The following is a 16,114-nucleotide window of genomic DNA, read 5'->3' on the forward strand; positions in this document are numbered from 1 at the left end:
AAATTACTAGGACTTGGAATTCCAGGGACTTCTCTCTCTTCCCCATTCCCTAAACATGGCTCATTTTCACTGGTCCCCTTTTTTGCTGATTGAGTCACATAATTTTTATTACAGCATATTGTTATAGTCATTCTATTTTACGATTAGTTATTACTGTTAATCTCTTACTGTGCCTAATTTATAAGTTAACCTTTATTGTAAGATGTACGTATAGGAAACAACATAGTATGTATAGGGCTTGGCACTATCCGCGGTGTCAGGCATCCACTAGGGGTCTTGGAACGTGTGCCCAGTAGAAAAGGGGACTATCGCATCCAGAATCTTCTACAACTGTCTCCCTGCCCAACATGCCTCCCCTACAGTGACTGTTCCTCCTCTGGGCTCCAGGTCAGTGAGTGTCACCCCCAACTGTTTCTGTCCACAACTCAAGCTCAAAACCTGGACATCTTTTTGGCACTTCCCTCGCACTCATCTCTTCTGTTCATATCCTTCTAAATCAGGCATCATCAAATGTTTTTCTAAAGGCCCCTGTCGGAAATTATTTTAAGCTTTGAGGGCTATGTGGTCTTGGGTTGTGACCACTCAGCACCAGTTTTAAAGACCCACGCTGGTGCAGAGTGGCCGTATTATATGATTTCTCAGCAAGTCATTTTCAAACATTTATTTTTAAAAAAATAGGTAATAGATGACCCATTTGCCAAAAGACCACTATTACCAGTTTCATGTGTATCTTTCCAGAGATAATCATGCATACGCAAGCATATACAAATGCTAGCATATTATATGCATGCTTCTAAGCCTTGCTTTAAATGTTTCTCTCTTATTTTATCCTTACTATCTGCCTTGTAATCTCAGATGAACATTCTCTCTTCTCCTCATTATTAAAATTTAGGCTCCCCCCCTCTTTTATTATTTAAATTTTAAAATGTATATGCACTACCCAAGACCTACAGAAAGATTTAAAAATTATATCATGTATAACCACATACCTACTGTCCAACTTAAGAAACTGAACATTGCCAATGCAGTCAAATCCCCCTGTATAATCCCTTCTGGAATCACCCCACTGTCCCTCCCAGTGGTGGCCACTATTCTGAGTTTGATATTTACCATTTCCAAACCTTTCTTTGCATATTTGTTGTATAGCTATATTGCGTCTTCGAGTAATGGTTAGTATTGTTTTGCATGTTTTAAAGCTTCGTAGTATCATTCTTTGTGTGTTCTTCTGCCATTTTCTTTTGTCACCTTAAAACTATGTTTGTGCCCAGCCAGGCGTGGCTCAGCGGTTAAAGCGTCGACCTAGGATCCAGGCGATCAGGGTTCAATTCCCCGTCAGGGCACATGCCCGGGTTGTGGGCTGCAGCCGATCAATGACTCTCTCATCATTGATGTTTCTAGCTCTCTCTCCCTCTCCTTTCCTCTCTCTGAAATCAATAAAGATATATTTTAAAAAACAACGACAACAGAAAAAACTATGTCTGTGAGGTTCATCCATGGCCATGTACTACACACCCCTCGTTCGCTACTCTCCACTGTGATTCAGTGTTACATTGCGTGACCTTTCTACTATTCATTTAGCCTTTTCCTATTGATAGATATTTTGATTTTTTCTAAGATCTTACTATCACAACACTGCTGTGAAGATCATTCTTATGCACGTTTCTTAACATACAGAAGCAGTTTTTCTAGGCTTGCCTGCAGGAATGGAATTACTGGTATATGCAGTGTGCACATTTAGGAATGGACCATGCATGGTTCCAACTTTCTAAATGTTGCCCAGTTGCTGTCCAAAGTGTTTGCACCAGTTCCCGTGCCTGCAGCAGTGTGTGGGTTCCTGTGGTCGCACCTTCTTGCCAGCACTTAGTATCTTTGGCACTCTTGGCAGGCATGAGGACACATGAAATGGGATAATGCAAGAGGGTTTAAGGAAGGGATTATTCCCATAGTCCTGAACCAATAAGAGATGGTGAAGCATCACAATGGGAGCTATGAAGACTCCCAGGCCTGAAGGGGTAGGAGTGGGAGAGTCACTGGAACTGGAGAGAGTAGTAACTGTAGGCAAGGGTGTTCTGCAAGAGCTTTAGTGTTCAGGAGGGCAGCACAGCCACTGTCAACCCTAAGCACTTGGAATTGTTAGACTTTTAAGTTATTGTCAGGCTGATGGTGTAGAATTGTACATTACCATGGCTTTAATTTGTGTTTTTCTGATATATAATGAGATTATCTTTTCATGTGTACATTTTCCATTTAATATCTTCCCCTGTAAATTGTCTTTTTCTATGCTTTGCACATTTTTTTCCTATTGGGTTGTCTTGCTAATTAATGCATAGATGTGATTTATTCTGGAAATGAAGTCTTTTTGATGGGTGCATGTACATTGTCTTTTGCAGTGGTTTTCATGAAGGAAAGTTTAAAATTTTAATGTAGTTGAATTAATCAGTTTTTCTCATAGATTATTTTTTGTTAAACTTGTTTAAAAAATATCCTTCCTTTTCTGAGTTCATAAAAATACTCTATATTTTCTTACAACATTTTCAATCTTTGCTTGTTTATAGTAAGTTTTTAATCCCCTGGAATTAATTTTCCTGTGGGGTGTGAAATAGAGATCAAATTGTTTTTCATATACATTACCAATTATACTAGCACCTTTTATTAAATGGTTAGCCCTATTTTCCCTTGCTGACATTTACTGTCAGCCCAGTTACATATAAGTTTTCATATAAGCATTAGTCTATTTCTGGATTCTCAATTTTGTTCCACTAATTAATTTCTCCATACCTGTCAGTAAACATTATTTTAATTACTGTAACCACACAAGAAAACTGGAACTCTACCAGGACAAATACCTCCACTGTTTTTTCTTTTTTAAACTCATATTAATTAGCATGGCCCTTTGCTCCTACCTAGAAACTTTTGGAATCAGTTTGTCAAGCTCCAAAAAGGACTCCATAGGGATTTTAATTGGAGGTACATTAAATTTATGAATTAATTTGTAGGGAATTTATATTATTATGATATTCAGTCTTCTTATCCATGGACATGGTATGTCTCTCCATTTACTTAGATTTGTCTCTAACTTCTTTCAATAAAGGGTTAAACATTTCCCCATAAATGCCATGCACATGCTTGGTTAGGTTTATTCTTTTGCTTTTTATGTTCTTGAAACTATTACATAATTTTTAATTACTTTTTATTTTTGATGGCTGTGACTGGTGCACAGGATGTGAATTATTTTTTTAAATTAACTTTTATATCCAGAAACCTTGCTAAATTCATTAGTTATAATGATTCTTCTGAGGAGTATCTTGGGTTTTCATGATTGACAAAAACTTACTCTGCAAATAGTGACAGTTTTATCTCATCCTTTCCAAACCTTTACCTTTTATCTTTGCCTTGTCCTGATGAGTTGGCTAGGATCTTCAGTACAATGGAGCTGTGCCTTTTCCTGAATTTAAATGAATTGCTTCTAACATTTTAACATTAAATATCATGCTTCCTGTATGTATTTTGCAAATAGCCTTTACCACGTTAAGAAAGTGCTCCTCTATTTCTTCTTTCCTCAATTTTTTTTATATGAATGCATGTTAAAAGTTTTCAAATGAATTTTCTGCATCCGTCAAGATGATCACATAATTTTTCCCCTTTAATGTGAACCAACTTTGTATTTCTGAGATATAACCAATTAAATGATGATTATATGCATTTGCATTTACATTTATATATGCATTTGGTTTGCAAATGTTTTTATGTTTTTAAATCTATATTTATGAGTAAGAATGGTGTGTAATTTGTGTTCCTGATGATGTCCATGTCTAATTTGCATGAAGGTTTTTAGTGGCCTCACAAAATGGGTTGATAAGTGCTCCTTCATCTCATAGTCTCTGAAATAGTTTGTGTAAGGTCGGAATTATTTGTTACTTGACAGTGTGTTAGAACTCATTGCTAAAATTGTGTAGGCCTGATGTTTTGAAGGTAAATACATTTTAAACTACTGATTGACTTTCTTCAAAAGCAATAAATTATTCAGGTGCTTCATTTCTTCTTGATTCAATGATGATAAATAACACTTTAATTTTAATATTAAAATTTTTATTGCATTTAGGTATTCAAATTTCTTTGCATAAATCTGTTCATCACATTCTCTGTCATATTTATGAGTATTCATCTTTTTCATTTATAATATTCCTTATTTGTGCCTTCTCTCTTTTTACTTCATCAGTCTTGCCAGAGGATTTTTAAATACAATTAGTCTGATCTTCAACCTTCTTCATTATATTGAATCTTCTTCAATCTTCTCAATTTTATTAACTTTTGCTCTTTGGTTTATTATTTCATCCCTCTACTTTCTTCTTTTTACCATTTTTAGCATGTCTTTTCTACATAAATATTAAAGCTATAAATCACCCCCTTACCCCTACCCACTCCCCACACACAGGTTTTCAGCAATTTTACTATGATCTGCCTAGATGTGGCTTTCTTTAGATTCATCCTAATTAGAGGTCACTAAGATTCTTGAATCTATACATTTATATCTTTCAGCAAATTTGTGAAATTTTCAGCTATTCTTCAAAAAGTTTTCTGCCCAATTCTCTGTTTCCTTGACTTCTGGGACCCTAATTACATATATTAAACCTTCTAATATAGTTTCACAGGTCCCTGAGGTGCTGTTCAATTTTTTATAATAACTTTAGTTTTTAAAATAGTTTTAGACTTATAGAAAAATTGTGAGGATAATACAGAATTCTTGTATACTCCACACCCAGTTTCCCTTATTATTAACATTTTACATTAATATGGAACATTTGTTAAAATTAATGAACTAGTATTGATAAATTATTTTATACTAAATTCCATACTTTATTCAGATTTCCTCGGTTTTTATCTGTTTTTAAGTCCTCACCAGAGGATATGTTTTTACTGATTTTAGAGAGAGAGGAAGGGAGTGGGGGGGGGAGAAAGAGAAGCATCCATCAGTTACCTCCCGTATGTACCCCAACCGACCCGGGATCAAACCTGCAACCGGCGTATGTGCCCTGACCATGAATCAAAGCCGCAATCTTTCGGTGTACAGGACGATGTTCCAACCAACTGAGCCACCCTGGCCAGGGCTTCTGTTTTTATCTTTTTCTGTGCTAAGATTTCATCCATTATATCCCATTACATTAGTCATCATATCTTCTTAGGTTCCTCTTGGCTGTGACAGTTTTTCAGATTTTCCTTTTGTTTTTTTGTTTATGACCTAGAGACTTGATGAGTACTAGGCAGGTATTTTGTAGAGTGTTTCTCATTTGGGACTTGTCTGATATCTTTCTTATGATTAGATTGCATCATGGGTTTGGGGGAGGACTACAGAGTTAAAGTGCCATTTTTATCACATCATATCAAGAATAAATGCTATCACCATGACTATAGCTGTTGATGTTGACTTTGACCATGGTTGAAGTCGTGTTTTTCAGGTTTTTCTATTATAAAGTTATTCATTCCCCCCCCCCCCCATATTGTACTCATTGGGAGGAAGTCACTATGCACAGCCCACACTTATAGAACAGGCGGTGATGCTTCACCTCCTTGAGAGTGATGATATCTACATAAATTATTTGGGATTCTTCTGCACAGGAGATTAGTAGCTCTTCCCCATTTATTCATTTACTCAGTTATATTTATTTGTATTAGAATGGATTCATGGATTTTTATTTTATACTTGGGGTTATAATACAGCATGATTTTATTTCACTTCTCAAATTGTTCCAACATTGGCCATTGGGAGCTCTTTCCATTGGTTCCTGTGTCCCTTTGTCACCCCACCCCCATTATTGTGGGGCATTATTTTTGTTTGTTTCTTTTGTTTGAGCACCACAAGATACTCCAGGCTCACCTTAGATATTTCCTGCCCTCATACTAAAATCAGCCATTTCTCCGAAAGAGCCCTGGTCCCTTTTATTGGGGAATAGTATTAGCAACTAAGGTCTGGGAGGCAGGTGCTCTCATTGCGACTGGGGTATCATTGCTTCGAGGCCTTCTCAGCTGATAGATCAAGGAGATAATGGGTGTTTATTAACTCACATCAATGCACATATCTGTAAATATTTCTATATATAGCCATCTGTGTCTATATTAAGCGAAACAGGAGTTAATACTGATCTTATCTTCATTGTATTATAGACTTGGTTTAGGAGCCAAGTTAAGTGTAGAGACAGGCATCCATTCGCAGGTACGGACTTGAGCAGAGGTCAGATAGCTCTAGAACAGCTTTGTCATACAGAGGCGACTTCCTGCCGGTAGCCTGTTTCCGAGGCATGCCTCCCGTAGTGACAGGAGCAGCAGCTCCCCTGGTCCCCATGGCCCAGTTCTGCCATGTGGCTTTGGCAGTTGTTTCTGGAGGCTCATCCTAGAGTTTGCTTCCGTAGCCTTGCCCATTAACTATGTAGCCAAGACCTTTCGGTTTACAACTGGCTAGAAAGGGTTTTTTTCTCTGCAGTGGGAGCATGACAGACACACCTTGGAGAGCAGAGGCTGTGCCCTTCACTGTAGATAAAGTCAAATCTTTAGGGTCACACCGAAACCAGAGAAAGTGCTGCTCTCAAATGACATCATCAATAAAACTAATGTACTTGAACAACTGGTTAAAAGACGGGATATTTAATCCTGCTAGCCTCCACTTCCTATCTATAACATGGGAACGGTAATTCTGGTCCCACAGGGTTGTTGTAAATATTAAATGAAATGATATATACTTAGCCTGATATCTGACCCAGAGTAGGTAGTCAGTAAAACTTTTAGGAATTATCAATATTTACCTACCTTACATTTGCATAACGTCTTAGGTGTTAACAATTTGGCTATTTTATTTATTTTTGGTGGATCTATTTATAATGATTCTGGATAAAAATCTCTGGATGGTAAAATAATTGGTAAAAAATGTTCAGTGTTACCTGAGTTTATTTTTTTAATCAAGGACAGTATCCACTAGAAAAAAAAATCAAGAATATTTGTGAAGATGGGGTCAATCCTGTGGCAGTCAAAGCTTAAGTGAGAGGGTTGTCGTTGAAGCCACTGCAAAGTATGGGGGCAGCAGCTACAGCATTAGTCACTAATGATATTTTGCCCAGAAATGTTTTCCGCTCAATACTTTCAATGTGTTGGTGAGGCTTTTTTTTTTTTTTTTTAAGCAACTTTTTCCCAAAATAGCATGGTTTGATTCATCAACTTTTTTAGACAAATATGTAATGAAACAGGAAGTAATTTTCAAGCCCTCTTAACTATACTGATATACATTTGTTTTAGCGAAGGCAGGGGAGGGTGTTGGAGTTAAGAAAAAAAATTTACTAAAAGAATATTGGGGAAGCCCGTAGACTCTCAGGAGGTCTGAGAATAAGGCTGAGTGTCTGCAGCCCAGAGCAGTGCCCCAGGTCAGGCTGCAGAGGGGTCCATGGAGACATCACCAACATACCAGGCCCTGCAGCTTGCACCCCTGACCCCACGGACGACACTCATCGTGCCCCTGGAAAGTGGATACGGCAACTGTGGCTGCTGCCACCCAGGGCCATATTGGGTTTACGCAGTTTCCCTAATACTTTCTGTTCCTAGTGTCTAGTTCAAAGCCTGGTGTTGTTTATCTGATTATCAAAAGCTGGGTAACATACCTGCACCATAGCTGCAAGGGAGCCTGGGAAAGTGAGTTTCTGCCATTCATCTTTTTATAGTGAGAGGTGGACTCTGTCTCATGAAGATGAAAGCTCTCCAACTAAATATAGCAGGATGTGGAGTGAGATTAGGGCCCTGAGCAGAGGATGCTGAGCTAGCATGAAGCAGTCCGAATTCGAAAGAGCCAGGAACAACTGGGGCAGGACTCCTCAATCATATGAGCAGTCTTGGAAGGGGGAGGGGGAAGAAATTGTTGAAATATGTGTCTTTGGCCTAATAGGAAGGACAGTCCCACTCCCCCCGCTGCCCTGTTCACCATTTGGGAGAGAACAGAATGCTACTTTTCCATCCCCAAGACAAATGATGGGGAAGGGCACCAAGAAATTCTCTCACAGATATTGCGGTGCCTACAAAGAGAGGCAGGCATCTCGTGTTCCTAGTTAGTATTACTCAGGTAGAAGACTTGCTGGTCTTCCCTTTGACCCTAGTTGAGCAGGATGAAGAGAAGAGAGGGTAGGGTGGAGAAAGAGAGCTGCCCAGAAGGCACTGACTTCATCAGAGCTAACCAGACAAGCTAAGGCAGCCGACAGGGAGAGGACCACAGCCAAGAGAATTAAGGAGAGAGGATTGTCCCATCTCCTGTTTCCTCAGCCCGCACCAGAGGCATCTGGTCCGAAAGGAGGGTAGGAGGGAGTGTCCCAGGGTGGACCTTGACCTTCCTCCCCAACCTCTGATGCTGGAGCCCGAGGAAGAGAAAGCAGACCACACCTGCCCCCTTCAGGTCCAAGGGCCCCAGGTCCGGCTGCTGTGAGGTGGGAGAAAGCCCGGACTCAGAAGCGGACTTGGACCCAGACTGAGGACCCTGAAAGACAAGGGTCTTTCTGAGATGTCAGTAAAGGATCTGCTACCGGGACAGTAATAGGGGAAAATAAATCTGCTTGACATCTGTAGTCCTGCAGATTCACACTGCTCCAAACACCAGTTACACAGCACATGCTGGAAGGCAAACCCGAAGAAAACTGTCCCTACAGTGTAGAAAGAATCCTTAGTGTTCTCTCTGCACGGACTTAAGAGAAGGGATGAAACCTCGGGAAATCTGTTCACAGATATTTAACTTCTAAAAATATTTAGCATATTTTTTTTAAAAGCTGGTCACTCTCAGACAACAACTACAAGGCAAACTGAATTACTCCCCCAAAGAAGTCTGAGAACTAGATGAAGAAAATTGATGGTGGGGAGGGGTAGCAGGCAGTGAAAATTACACCATGAATGGTGAAAATAGACTACACAGACTTCTTCACTGGAAGTGTCCTCTGCTGAGCATCACCCTGAGATGGGATAAGAGGGTAGCCCAGGGTCAGTGAGGCAAGGGACCTGGCCCTCAACAGGACGGGCCCTCATCGAGAATTGTCCAAGGTCACCCTGAAAACGCTGCCCTACGGTGCCTCTTTAGCCACTTTCTGATCCTCACCCTTGCAAATCACTGAGAAGGCTCACAAAATCATTTAAAAGAGGAATCCTTGAATCCACATATTCACATGCATCTGGATTCTTAAACTATTGTGACTCCAAAACAGAGAAAAAACTGGAGTGGCGTCGAACCTGACGGGGATCATCGCACTTCGCAGCAGCCTCTTGCCCTGCTGTCTCCATGCTCGGGGTTCACAGGCTGGACTTTGAGTCCTGCTTGGCCACTTTCTAGCCATGTGGCCCTGGACAAGCTTCTTAATCTCTCTAAATAAGAGAATATTTGGCAAGCTCTTGGCATGCTCCCTGGCATAGAGGACGTGGCCAATCAGTACCAGTTATTGTTGCTCTCGAGAGCAGTGCCCCCATTAACCTACGAGCCAGGCAGGGTCTTTTGTGGTTGCTTTTTGGTTTCCCCCCAGTTGGGAATCATTTTAAGCACTTTTATATTATAAACACAGATTATTACAGAGTAGGATACAAATCACATTAATTTCAGCCTCAAGCACAAAACTTCAAAGGCATTTTTGCTTTGCGATAGCCAGCTGTGGGCACTGCCTCTCCCCCAGCTGGGGGGGGGGAGAAGTGGGGGGCAGCTGTGCAGGTCAAGTTCTTGCTCACTTTCCCTCAGCCATTAGGGAGATTCGGGAGGCGAGTTTGCAGACAGAGAAAATCCTTAGGACGACCTGTTACCATCACCTCCACTGTAAAGACGCTGAACCAGAGGCATCGGGAGATCAAGATCGTCCAGCTTCAAACCCTCGCAGTCCGCCCAAGTGCAGTGACTGTCCCTCTGCACCGTGTGGGTCCTTTGCCACTGCTGCCAGGGCCGGCGCCAAAATCTGCAGGGTCGAAGATGAGCCCTTGGTCACCGCTTACCAAGTGCTTTCCGTTGCACGTCTGAGATTTTAAACCTCGGCTCCACTCTCTCTGGAACATCCATCTCTTTCCTGCAAATAAGCAAAAGGCACTCTTCCCCACGAGATTCTGCATGCTCAGCGGGATATTTTGGGCATGGAGGTGGATTGTAATGCAAATGCCCTTGATTTCCTCGGGACTCTTACTCTTGTGGATTTCAGTAAGTGATAGGCCCCCTCGAAATAAATGTGCTTCTGATAGATGAAAATTCCCTTTTGCCTCGTGCAATGTGCTCGGCAGCGGAGCCTTGCAGTTGGTGGAATTTGCTTGCAGGCCTGTAAAATGGTGTGAGCACCAGGGGCCGGGGCCGGGAGAGGGCGCAAGGGAACAGGTCCGGACCAGAGTACAGGGAGCTAGAAACTGGAGTCTCCACGCCAACCGAGAGCCAGGAACCGGGAGACCTGGAGGTGGTCTAACAGGTCCGAAGCCCGCAAACAGTCAAGGTAGCAAGGAGGACACGCGAGCAGCGCCAGGAGCGGGACCCACACCGGGGCAGCTGCAGCTTGTGCTGCCCGTTGTGTTGAAGCAGCAGGTGCCACCTGAGCCACGTTTAGAGCCACCCATGCTTGTCTGTCAGGGACCCTGGTGGAGAGCAACCTGCTGCCATCTCTGCTGACACTTGGGGTGTGAAGCTCCCTCCTTGCAGTGGTTTTCTGCTCCCAAGAGAAACTTGTTTAGGGTTTGTGGCAGGGCTGGTGCACTTTCCAAGGCCACAGACCTCTCACAGCATTGTCATGGTCAAGGGGATGGGGGAACATCACCCAGAGAAGGATAAGATGAAAAAGCAGAGCTGTTTTGAGTGGAGGCTGCAGGGAGGCAGCTTTCGGCTCATTGTAAGACAATTCACTTCTGGTCAGAGAGACTCAGTAACGTAGGCTATCAAGGAGTGAGCTTCCCGTCACCGGAGGTGTGCAACCTCCAGCAGGGCTTCTTGTGCAGAGTGCAGGCTGCAAGAGATCGCTGCGGAGGTCCCTTCTGCATTCAGATGCTGTTGGTCGGTGCCCGCCCATGTCACACTCCTTCGGAAGTCTCTTCCATAGCGCCCACTGTGCTCAGGGTCACACCCTGATTCCTGCCACAGTCTCCTAGGCCCTCTGTGACTTGGCACCTGTCTCATCTCTTGTCATTGCACCACACTGCCAAGTCCCCAGGTGCCATCTCAAGGCCCCTGCAGTCATGCCAAATGCCCTGTTCCCTCTTGTATCTGGTCCTTAGTCCTGGCCTGTTATACTTACCTTTCTCTGTCTTTCATCTGATTAGCTCCTGCTCATCCCTCAGGCCCCTTCCTCCTGGAATCCCCCTTCCCCAAGCCATTAGGTGTCTCCTCTTGTCCTTCCCGCTTCACAACACGACACTGGGAGCAGCTGGAGGACAGGGAAATGCCTGCCTGGCCATCGGTGAGTCCCTGGTGCCCAGCACCCTGCCTGGCACCTGGTGAGTGCTCAGTGCAACCTATTGATTCTGAAGTGTTTGGACGTCTACAGTCGCTGAAGCCCCGCCGCCTTGGTCCCCAACCCTTCTGGTCAGGCCCTCAGGCTGCCTGGCTGAGCACAGGGATTCGGTTTCATGGCTAACTCTGGAACATGAGCCTGGAGTTTAATTTTTTTAATGTTAAAAAAAAATTAAAAATTTCCCCGTATTCATCCTATAAGTATGGAGACTTTTTCAGAAAGTTAATTGAGGCAAAATAGACATGTGTCGTGTACTCCCAGTGAGAGGATGACATCCTCTCTGCAGAAGCAGAATCGCTAATGAACAGAGCAACAGAGCACTTAGCGTGGAGAGACCAGGATTCTAATTCTGGATCCTCTCTTTACCCTCTGTGTGACCTTGGCCTGCTGCCTACTCTCTCTGGGTATCATTCACTCTCTCTGGGTATCATTCACTCTCTCTGGGTATCATTCACTCGGCAAATATTTACTGCAGTCCCATCATGTTCCCAGCACTTTTAGAGAGAGGTGATTGAACACAGACATGATCCCTGCCCTCACAGAATTTACAGTCTAATGGAGAAACAGCAAACAACCAAATAAATAAGTATAAATTGCCATGAGAGCTACAACAGAACTCAGTAATGTATAGGAACAGAATAACGGAGGTAAGCATGGGAGAAACCTACTCAGATTCTGAAGGGCTGATATTTAGGTCTGAAGGATACAGAAAAGCCAGTGATGGAATGTTTCAGGAGATGGGCAACGGCAGGTGCAATGGTCCTGAGGCGCACACCAGTGAGGAAGGAGAGGCGTCCAAAGCATCTGTAGATTGGTGTCTGGGGGAGCCTGCTCCCTGCTTTACAGATGGCTCTCTTCTCACTGGGCTCTCACGCAGCAAAATGGGGAGGGAGCTCACTGGGGTCTCTTTCATAAGAGCACTGATCCCATTTGTGAGGGCTCCACCCTCCCAACCTAACCTCCCCCCAAAGTCCCCACCTCCAAGTAACATTATATTGGAGATTAGGTTTCAACAAGTGAACTTGAGGGGGATGTAAACATTCAGTCTTTATGAAGCGCTTACCTAGTAGGACAAAAAAAAAAGATGTTCAGGTTGGCTTACAAAGACATGTATTTGAAACTAAGTGATTCAGGAAGGCTACACAGAGAGGATGGGGCCAAAGTACGCCAGACCAAAAGAAAACTGACGCCTTCATCTAAAACGAGGTAAAATTCAAAAATATTAAATGAGACAAAGCAGAACACTTGCTAATGTTACACACTACGATTCACAATAAATATGTGACAGTGTGAATATCAGTGCACCAGATAACACACAGTAATCTTCATAAAGCAGAAACTATAGGAGATGCAAAGCAAAATGTACAGAAACCACTAATGACGGGAGACTTTAACACATGATTTTAACTCTAAGAAAGATGAAGTAGACAAAAGATAAAGATGGATAGAACTCCTGAGCACCATAATCAGTAAGGTAGATCTTATATGTATCTATCAGAATTTATACCCTGCTTGATAATAGAGTACACCTTCTCAAGTGCACATGAAATGTTCACGAAAATTAACGGTACCTTAGGTCACAATGAGGACTTTGGTAAGCAACATGAAAAATAAATGCAGAGATTAAAGAGATAGCTAACTAACACAGGAAAATAAGCAGAAAGAACAAGTACCTAAAATAAGGAATGACAAGGAAGACATAACCATTGGAACAGAAGAAATTTTTAAGATTGTCATTTGATCTTAGCCAAAGGCCAAGAACTGATGAAAAATGTTAAGATCTCTTTGCACAGTGGAACACATAAAAATTTTAAAGATGAAAAAGATAACTTTCTAGGATAAATTTTAATTACCAAAATTGACACATAGAGAGATAGCTTATATAGATCAGTCTTTATAGTAAATAGAATAAGATATGAACGAGCTAACTCCCCTATAAATATCAGGCCCAAATACTTTCAAATGCTTTCTACCATTCCTTCAAAAATGAGATATTCTCAATGCCATTTAAACTGTTCAAAATAATATAAAATGAATGCAAACTTCTGAATTTTTTGTATAAAGCAAAAATAATATTGATACATAAGCATGATAAATATTGTGCAAAAAAGAAAGCAAACCAATCTCACTTATCAATAATCATACAAAAATCCTAAATAGAATTTTAGCAAGAGACCGAACAGCACATTTAAAATCATGCATATGGCCAAATTTTATGAGAACAATACAAGGATGGTTCAATATTAGTAAATTAGTATAACCCTAAATATTAATAATTCTAATAAGAAAAAAATAATATGATCATCTCCATAGACGCTCTTCTTAGGTAAGACAACTGAATATATCCAAAGATAACATATAAATTTAGCCCAATTGCAGTAAAAAGACTAAAACTTTTTTTTTTTCTGGAACAAAACAACTTGATTTTAAAGTTTATATAGAAACAAGCAAAACATCCAGGAAAACACCAAAAATTTAGAGCAATGGCAAAGGGAACAGAGGTTTAAAAAGACAGAAGCGATGTAACAACCAAAGGCCATATATGAATCTGGATTGGCTTTTGGTTGGGGGAAAACTAAAAAAGACATTGTGGTGACAATGGGAGACTTTTAAGGAGAACTGGATGGTAGATAATAATATTTGTCAATGAATAATTGTTAATGTTCTTGGGTACAAAGTGGCATTTGGTTATGTAAGATAATCTTCTTTTTAGGTATAGGAGAGATGAAGAATCATTATGTCTATTACTTCTTTCAAATGCATCAGCCAAAAGAGAAAAAGACAGACGGTTACATTGATCTAGAAAGAAAGGAAGATCATGGACAACCGCCCTGTCAGGTGGGCATTACTCCCTCCATTTTACAAATAAATAAATGGAGCTACCAGTTCTTATCACGAAGTGCAATTCAAACCCGGATCTGCCTAACCGGAAAGCGGAGTATGTTCTGGAACATCAGGTGTTCCTGGCTTTGGGGTGTGTTGGAAGGAAGAGGAGAGGAACTGAGCCAGAAAGGAGAGTTGGGCCGGGTCAAGGCGGGCTTTGAGCGCCATGCTGGGGAGCCTGGGCTTTCCCTGTTGGCAGTAGGGAGCCATGGAAGGTTTGTACACCGCCAAAGGACATGGTCAGGCAGTGATGCGGTCACTCTTTCTTCCTCCCCAGTGGAGACCAGACTAAAACAAACACGAGCAAACAAAGCCCACAGAAGGAATTGGAGCAGATTTTGGATGTTTTAGTCACGAACTGAGCATTGGTCAAGTGGAAAAAAAAAACAAGACCTTAACAAGATTAAAAATTGATGTACAAAGAACGACGCAGTGGCTTGTAATAGCCCTTAGTAGAGAGGAGAAAAAATGAAAAGCTATTTTATAAAAGACTGAAGTTCCAGGGAACTCAAGGTTTGCGTGCAGGCAGAAAGCTCCCTTGGCACTACGGTTCTTTAACAAATCGAGTGTTTGTGTGAGGGGAAGGCTTCCTGGGCGCAGGCTCTTTCTATGCTGGTTGGAGCGCAGGCCATTGCCCAAGGGCTGGGGGACCCACAGCCTGGGGAGGACCCTTCACCCTTTCGCCGCACCCCTGGGCCAGGGGCCAAAGCTGGGGAAGCTCACAGAACCAGTCTCCACACCAGCAGAGTCCCACATCCTCTGTCCGGCCCTCGATTCCATCTTCAGTGTCCCCGTTAACAGATCGCCTGCATTTTTTCCTCCAAAAAGCAAACAAGCACAGCATTTCTTGTTCACTTATTTCTAACTACAAAATTAACACATGTTCACTAGTAATTTGGAAAAGATAGAAAAAGCACAAAGAAGAAAATAAACATCTCTCATCATTTACCAGCCAGAGACAGACCTTTTACAAAATGTAATCATACTGAATGCGATATATCGTAATGAGCTTTCCTTACCTAATAACATATTATAAAATTTTAGCTATATAAATTAATAGTCTTCTATGATATCATTTAAAATAATAATTTAACCAATCCCCTTTTATTGGATATTTGATTTGTTTCCAGTTTCTTAAAAATTTCACATAATGTTAAAGAAACACCCCTGAACACAGATCTTTTTGTGCATCCCGGTTATTTCATAGGAAAACAACTTTTCTAAGGTGGGGCAATCGAGCACGTTTCCTTCCCCGAGAGCCCCACTGCCCTGTAACTCTCCCCATCCGTGACATCAGTGACCTTCTGGTTTCAGGGGAGGCGTGGGCACCCCCTAGAGTCTAGGCCAAAAAAGTCATTTTCCCACTTGAAATCAGACTGAGCTTTGAGGCAAGAGCAAACAGTAGGCTTGAAAGGCAGGCTTTGGCGAGAAGATTAGAGTCTCTAAATTCTAAATACTTCATTCCTGTTGAGAACAGAGCGTGGAGGTCTCAGGTCATGGGCCTTTTCTCTGAAGTCACATTCTAGAGGAGATCACTGTGTCAGTGAGTACGCTCCCATCAGACAGACAAGGGGAAGGAGGGGAAGAGGGCAGGAAATATATCGAGGAGAGACTCGAGTGTCCCGGTCGCCCGAGGAGGGGCTGGGAGACATTGGTGATACGGAGGTCCCAGGCGAGGGCTGCCCCAAACAGCTCTTGGGCCTGCTTTACCTTTCGTCACTTGGCAGGCAGCGGGTTCTATGGCAGCCCTG

This window comes from Miniopterus natalensis, chromosome 12 (assembly GCF_054644295.1).
Source record: "Miniopterus natalensis isolate mMinNat1 chromosome 12, mMinNat1.hap1, whole genome shotgun sequence".
In the NCBI taxonomy this organism is placed as follows: domain Eukaryota; kingdom Metazoa; phylum Chordata; class Mammalia; order Chiroptera; family Miniopteridae; genus Miniopterus; species Miniopterus natalensis.